Below are 7,718 nucleotides of genomic sequence, written 5' to 3'. Positions count from 1 at the left end.
TATGGACTATTGACACATTTCACAAAGTGAACCTTGATCTTTCTGTTACAAAGTATATACTGAAATTTCCATAAAATCAATTATTTGGTTTCTCACATTTCCTTGCACTTCAGTTTCAATCAAATAAAATTTAATGGTAGCTGTACTGATATAAAATATATCGTTTACTAAATCACCAATATTAATAAGATTTTATCATATACTGAAATTGGATTCATTACTTTAAGCAATAAAAAATCAAAGGCACTTCTATCACCTTGAGGAAGAAAAAAATCAAGACTAATCCAAGCTTATTCTTTCTAACTACTGGTATTTTGCAGGAATTTTATTCTTTTTCTTTCAATTAACTGGTTCCCCAAGTATATTTATCCACATCTTCTGATATGAAATCATCACTAAATTGGTAGTAGTAATGCAGTTCCTACTAATATTAAAATCCTGACTAAAAATAACCCGATTTATCAGAATTTGAAACCCATCTGCAGATGGCTTTTATTTTGCCACTGTTCACAACCTAGGCATTTGTCCCTTTAAAAATGAGACTCCTTCATGGACTGCAGGGTTGGAATCCAAAGATCAGGACTCAGCCTCTAGGGAGAGTGTCTAACTAAAGCCCCTTGATTTCTGTGGGCCTTCAGGATTCTAGAAAAACGCAAAGAAATCTTCTGGCTGCACACAATTTCCTGGTGCAACTGTAGACCAGAGACAGAAATATAATCCTCTTCAAATGGAGTTGCAATCTAGTTGCAAGAAATTCGTCCCAATTCTACAAGAGGAGGAGCCAATGCAGAAAAAAATTGAGTCATCATTCCAGACCCTCAAAACTTCAATTACACTGGTTAATCCTAAAGGAAACATTGGGTGAAGCAAATGTGAATTTAAAGAAACCATATTTAAAGCAGGAAGCCGTCCTTAGCCCGAGTGCCCGGCCAGGGCCTTGCTGCTGTGAGCAGCAGCGACTCGGCCTGGCGCGGGATGCCACAGGGTATGGTTCGGTGGCGCAAGGGCAAGGACGCAGCGCCAGCCCTGGCTGGGATGTGAGGCCCGAGCAACCGCGCGGGGGCGGGAAGGGAGGCAGGAAGGAAGCGCCACTGGGAGGCGCCGGGAGGTGGAGCAGAGGCCTGGCTGGAAGGTGGGGAGGGGCGGCCATTGGCCCGTGGCGGCAAGCTCTTGGCGCCTCCCGGGGCAGCGGCGATGCCCGCGCCTCCTGCACCAGGTGAGGCGTAGCGGCGGGAGGAAGATGGAGACCCACATCTCGTGCCTGTTCCCGGAGCTGCTGGCCATGATCTTCGGCTACCTGGACGTCCGAGACAAGGGTCGCGCGGCGCAGGTGTGCACGGCCTGGCAGGACTCCGCCTACCACAAGTCGGTGTGGCAGGGCATGGAGGCCAAGCTGCACCTGCTCAGGGAGAACCCGTTGCTGTTCCCCAGCCTGCAGGCCCAGGGCATCCGCCGCGTGCAGATCCTCAGCCTCCGCTGCAGCCTCAGCTAAGTGATCCAGGGCATGGCGAACATCGAGAGCCTCAACCTCAGCGGCTGCTACAACCTCACCGACAACGGCCTGGGCCATGCATTCGTGCAGGAGATCGGCTCCCTGCTCTCAACTTGAGCCTCTGCAAGCAGATCACCAACAGCAGCCTGGGACGCATAGCCCAGTACCTCAAGGGAATGGAGGTGCTGGAGCTGGGAGGCTGCAGCAACATCACCAACACCAGCCTTCTGCTCATCCCCTGGGGGCTGCAGTGCCTCAAGAGCCTTAACCTCCGCAGCTGAGTCCACCTCTCGGACATGGGCATCGGGCACCTGGCCAGCATGATGCAGAGCGCTGCCGAGGGCTGCCCGGGACTGGAGCAGCACACGCTGCAGGACTTCCAGAAACTCATGGATCTTTCTCTGAAGCACATCTCGCGAGGGCTGACGGGCCTCAGGCTCCTCAACCTCAGCTTCTGTGGCAGCATCTCAGACGCGGGCCTTCTGCACCTGTCACACATTTGCAGCCTGTTCAGCCTTAACCTGCGCTCCTGCGACAACATCAGCGACATCTGCATCATGCATCTGGCCATGGGCAGCCTGCGCCTCTCCGGTCTGGATGTGTCTTTTTGTGACAATGTTGGAGACCAGAATCTGGCTTATATAGCCCAGGGACTGCACGGCCTCAAGTCCCTCTCCCTTTGCTCTTGCCATATCAGTGACGATGGCATCAACCGCATGGTGTGGCAGATGCACGGGCTGCACACGCTCAACATTGGACAGTGTGTGCGCATCACGGACAAGGGGACTGGAGCTGATCGCTGAGCACCTGAGCCAGCTCACGGGCATAGACCTGTACGGCTGCACCAGGATCACCAAGCGCGGCCTGGAGCGCATCACGCAGCTGCCCTGCCTCAAGGTACTTAACCTGGGACTCTGGCAGATGATGGACTGTGAGAAGGTCAGGTGAGGGCAGCAGTTCAGTTCCCCTGCCCCACCCTGCTCATACCACGACCACCACTGTTCCCGCACACTCACGCTCGCACTTACATGATCACAGCAGTGGCCGAGAAGGGGCCATGATGTGAAGCCTGAGGTCTTTTCTCCTAGTCCAGGGCCCCTCCTGGCTGCATCTGGGGTTCTCCTGCTCCCTGTACCCACTCTCCACTACTTTCCCGGTGGGTGGAGAGATGGACGCTGATGCTTCTGCCCACTCTTCTGCAGGGTATGCAGACTGATTCAGCCACCACCAGCTGTATCCTGGGGCACTGCATTGGGAAATGGGAGTTGAGGAAAGATGTCTGCCTTCACTTACACTTTATTTGGATACTGTGATCTGGTTTTCAATTCGAGATGTGTAGAAAGCAAGCCCGACTCCAACAGCCTTCATCCACTTTGTAAACCAGCCTCTTCTCATCGCTGCTCCTTCGGTCCTCTGCGACTCACTTTGTTTTTATCTGCTTCCTTTTTGTTTTCAAAGAAATCTGAACTCATTGCCCCCCCCTGCTTTTTTTTTCTGTCTATTGTATATATATATATATATATATATATATATGTATATATGTATATATATATATGTATATATATATGTCTGGCTACCTCGTTTTAGTTTACTTTTTTCTTTTAAACCCTGAAATTCTACAAGAGAGATATTTTGAGACTGAAACATTTTTGTGCCTAGACTAGAAAGATGCCCACTGTTCTTCCCAAACTACATCTACCTACCCAGTGTGCCCCACTTCCGTATCCTGGCTGTGACTTTTCTTTTTTCCCTTGTCTATTGGGCTTTGAAGACCCAACCATGTTTTTAAATCTTGATTTAATTTATAGCACAAATGTATGGGAGAAATGAGAGTAGAGCTGCCTTTTTGTTCGCCGGAGATGCAGAGTGAGTCTTGAAGAGGAGTATTATATATGCAAATTATGCCCCACCCCAACCATCTTCCAAGTTTTCCCACAAAAAGGTTGCATAGTGAGGCTTCCTGTCTGGAGTAGAGCTCAGCGTTGGCCTGCAGAGAACCTGGGGCTGCAAGGGAAAGGGGGGAGACTGAACTTGACGTCTCATCAGTGTTCTGTTCATAAAAGGGGAGCTTGTGGGTCTGAAAAGCTTTTGTTCTAAATGGAGGAATAGATGGCTTTATTTTGGTGAGGGTTGGGGCTGTGGCTTAAAGCGCTTTTGAGTAGGATGTATATTTTTGTTGGATATTTTGTTTGTTTATTTTTTTAGAGTCCTCCACAGCAACATGAGAGACCATGGAGAAACCCAGAGACCTTTATCAATTAATTGTACTGTTTGTGAATTTGTATAAATGATAACAAAGATCCTCTTAAAACGTTTATATTCTTACAGTAAAAGGTTAAACTGATATTTATATAATAAAAGAGGAAATATGAAGTATGTTTTTGAGAAAAAAAGCACGAAAAAAAGAAACTCATATTTAAAGGAAATCCAAAAGCTTAGAACATTGAGCAGTTCATGAAATATTCTTGGGAATTGGTTGCTTTTTGGGAAAAGCATGGGGCCTTTTTAGTCATCTTTCTACCCCTGAAAGTTACTTTGTATCACTTCATTTCAGCTTTTGTTTTCTGTTTGGCAAATGATTTAAATTGTTTAAACTAAAAACAACCATGATTTACTGTGAATCCTCTTCTAAGGTTGGCTAATTCAAGTTACACATATTCTCTAGAATGATTCAAACAGCACTCACCCAAAAGTGAAGGTTTTGTCCTGCTGCAGTTACTAATTATCCAAAACTGCTTTCCGAAGGACACAAAGCCACACACCATCAGAAGAATCTGTGAGGTGAACTTCAAAAGGTAATCAGATATTAAGGTTATATTGTTCCCCAATAAAGCCAGCACCTGAGCTGGATTGTGATGCTGTGCTGTGTTTAGATACAGATATTGTGAATTTAATTAATGTCTTAGTTGGATTGACATAGAAAAGCTTGTTTCTATAACTGTACTTACTTGACCTGGACAAATTAAGAGTAATTGCACACAAATATCCTGTGTGCATCATGTGCCAACTATTTATATCAGGTATGGGAGAGTGCAGTATCCCAGGCATCACAGCCATTATTATTATTATTATTGTTGTTGTTGTTGTTTTGTTTTGCTGTCATAGTTATTATAATAATAATTTTTATTATTATTAACTTAACTTTTCAGAAGAGATTTTTTATGAATTCTTGACTTACCTAGTACTCTATTTGCAGGTCGGTCTGGTCTCACACTCACAGGTTCAACTGTGTCTTCCTGTTATCTGTTGGGATTCATAACAAGCAGCTGCTTGGCATTCTCCCATTTCATTCTTTACCTAAGCAACTTTTCATGGCCTCTAGCAATGTTCACCAGATTAGTTAGTGTGCTTCACCCTGATGAAGAGTCCAAAATATTTGTCTTCATTCCCAGAGCTTGTCTATGATGCCTCTCCTCTATGCTGAAAAACTGCCCATACCAGCAGAGAACACTGATGGTGAGAGCAACTCTCGAATGCCAGCAGAGAACAATGATCGCGAGCACACCTCTGTAATTCCAGCAAAGAACGCTGATGACGAGCACACCTCTGGAATGCCAGCAGAGAACATTGATCGCAAGCATAACTCTGGAACTCTGATCACTTTCTGAAGTCAACTGCCATTCCAGATATGCGCTTGGACTGCCAGATGTGTGCACAGGTCTTGGGAAGAAAATCCTCTTACAGACATTATCGATAAACCTCTTCCTGAAGCCAGTTGCCATTGGAGATCAGGCTCTACTGGAGAAATTCCCTTGCCAGCAGAGAACACTGATTAGGAACCCATCTCTGGAACTGTGATCACTTCTTGAAGTCAACTGTCACTCCAGTTCTTTGTGTGGCCTGCTGGAAGTGTGCACATATATTTGGAAGTAAAGATTCCTACAATCACAACCGCTTATCCTCTTCCTGCTGCCAGTTGCCATGGGGAACATCCTTCAAGGCTCTTTTTTTCTGAGGTAAATAACATAAGACAGTTTTCTCTGCTCAACTCTCATAGAAACTACCTGCCTAGACAAGTGGAGAGAATCCTACAGGCCTCAACTTGTCTTTGGCCTTCTGATCGTGGTTTCTCAGAAAATGGAACACTATCAGCAACCAAGACCCAAAAGAGGAGGTTTACACCCCAGAGAAAAGCCTAGAATATTTGACAACCAATATAGCTCAGAAGGATTTAACACATCAACAACAACTGCCACGGTCTATGCCCAGACTGAGGTTCAGAGACTCACTCAAATGTGGACCAGGAGGCAGGCAATAAATGCAGGTGGGTCAAATTCCCTGACTCTGCATACGTGTAAAGCCCATACTATTATGCAGGTCATGAAGTATCTATAGACTCTATAGTGTGCAACTTGATTTTCATTGTTTATTATTTCATACTTACTACTTTGTTTCTTTCTTTCTCTCTTTGTTTCTTCCTTAATTTCTGTCTTCATTTCTTATTTTCCCTCATTAGTAGGACTGAAGTTTGAGTTCATGGATGAGGTACATGTTAGACATTGATTCTGCAAACAAAAAAACATGGCCATTATCAACACAATATGTTGGGAAATTTTCAAACTAGTTTCTAGTCTGGACTTCTGGTTTTGTTAGTGTATGTGTAGCATCTAGTTGCAAAATGCTGTGTCAGGTCTCAGTGTGAAAATAAGTAGAAGCAGATGATTCCATGCTGAGTTGTAATGCCTTTTAAAACCTGTGGATTAGGAAGAGTTTTAATTGTCCATGTATCAATGACTTTTGTTTTATATAACAAAGTTAAATTAAAAAGCTTGATTTATTTTTATTTTTGAACCTTTATACCCTACTTGCTCAATAAGCCTCTGAATTATTTTATAATAATTTTTATTTAACTTTTTACATATTTCTCCCATTTCCATCTCTCTGCCCTCATTCTTGGGGACCCACCTTCCCAAACCCCCCACTCCACTTGATTCCCCTTCTACTCCACAGGGAGGGTAAGGCTTTCCCTGAGGGAATTTTGGAGTCTGTCATATCATCCCAAGATTGGTGAGAATTTAAGCTTGGGAAATAGGTCCAAAAATATTAGCTCATTTATCAGTAGCATGTCTTGATCACACTTCTTTTTTTTTGGTTTTATGAGACAGGGTCTCTCTGTATTGTTTTGGAGGCTGTCATTCCAGCCTGGCCTGGAACTCACAAAGATCCATCTGCCTCTGCCTCCCAATTGCTGGGATTAAAGTTGTGCACCACCACCGCCCGGCTCTTAATCACACTACTAGATGCCACGAAACACAGGAAACCTCAGAATTTTAACCAACTATCAGAGGGCATAGGCTGTTATGTCATGATTTTCTGGAAACGTTGGGCCCAAAGGAGACTCAAGAAGCTGGAAGTTGATCATTGGCCAAAGGAGGAGGTAGCAGGTGGGAAGCCATGTTAAATTTGTGTATTTTAGTATTCCAAAGCATGTGCTTTGGTACAACTGCTAATATCATCATACATTGGAAGTAAGTCTCACAATCATCCATGGCCAAAGACTCGGATATTGACCAAGAAATTGGAACTGTTGACCATGGCATGTGTGCCTAATATCAAAGTCTATAGCCTGTGTTGAAATTTCTCAATGAATTTTGTTGATTGATGTCCTTTCTGATAAGAAGCAAAATTCTTGACTAAGAAATTTAAGGACTCAAACTTAACCTCCCTGTCTAAGTTTTCCTTCTTACATGTGTTCAGAAATGTTGTCTGACAAATATTTTGTTTGTAATTTCCCCTAATGTCACAGCTGCTGAACTTATTCTATGTGAAGTCTCTTAAGAGCTTTGATACAGAGTGTGAGCATCACATGGAAAATTAGAATTTATTTGGTGTCATATTTATCGTTCGGTTATTCTGGCATTGAGGGCACACTGTATTTTGAGAAAATTGAGTTTCGTTTATCTGTGGTTTTAATATGTGAAAGTCTTCAAACAATTATAAAACTCCATTTTATATTAAAATAATACAAGATATTGCCCCTCATGTGTCTACAAAACGAAATTTATTCTTTTACTAACATATTAGCTTATTTCTCATTAATGTCTGTTACTTAAGCTTATATATATTATATATATAATATATTTATTATAATAAAATGAATGTATAATCACATTTGATATACATTATTATTTTATTTATAAATTATGAAGTTCTATATTTGTATACATATTTATATGCATTTCTTATGAATAATTTGTATTTTATTTATTTGCATACATGCTGTATT

At 43.1% G+C, this 7,718-nt stretch overlaps 1 pseudogene; it reads left to right on the top strand.

The window, feature by feature from the left end:
• Positions 1-1,226: 1,226 nt before the first annotated feature.
• On the top strand, positions 1,227-3,868 carry LOC121138041 (annotated as a pseudogene).
• The last annotated feature ends 3,850 nt before the right edge of the window (positions 3,869-7,718 follow it).

Source organism: Mesocricetus auratus, unplaced genomic scaffold (assembly GCF_017639785.1).
Source record: "Mesocricetus auratus isolate SY011 unplaced genomic scaffold, BCM_Maur_2.0 contig_12362_pilon_obj, whole genome shotgun sequence".
Classification (NCBI taxonomy): Eukaryota; Metazoa; Chordata; class Mammalia; order Rodentia; family Cricetidae; genus Mesocricetus; species Mesocricetus auratus.
This window is presented reverse-complemented; position numbering and strand designations above follow the sequence as displayed.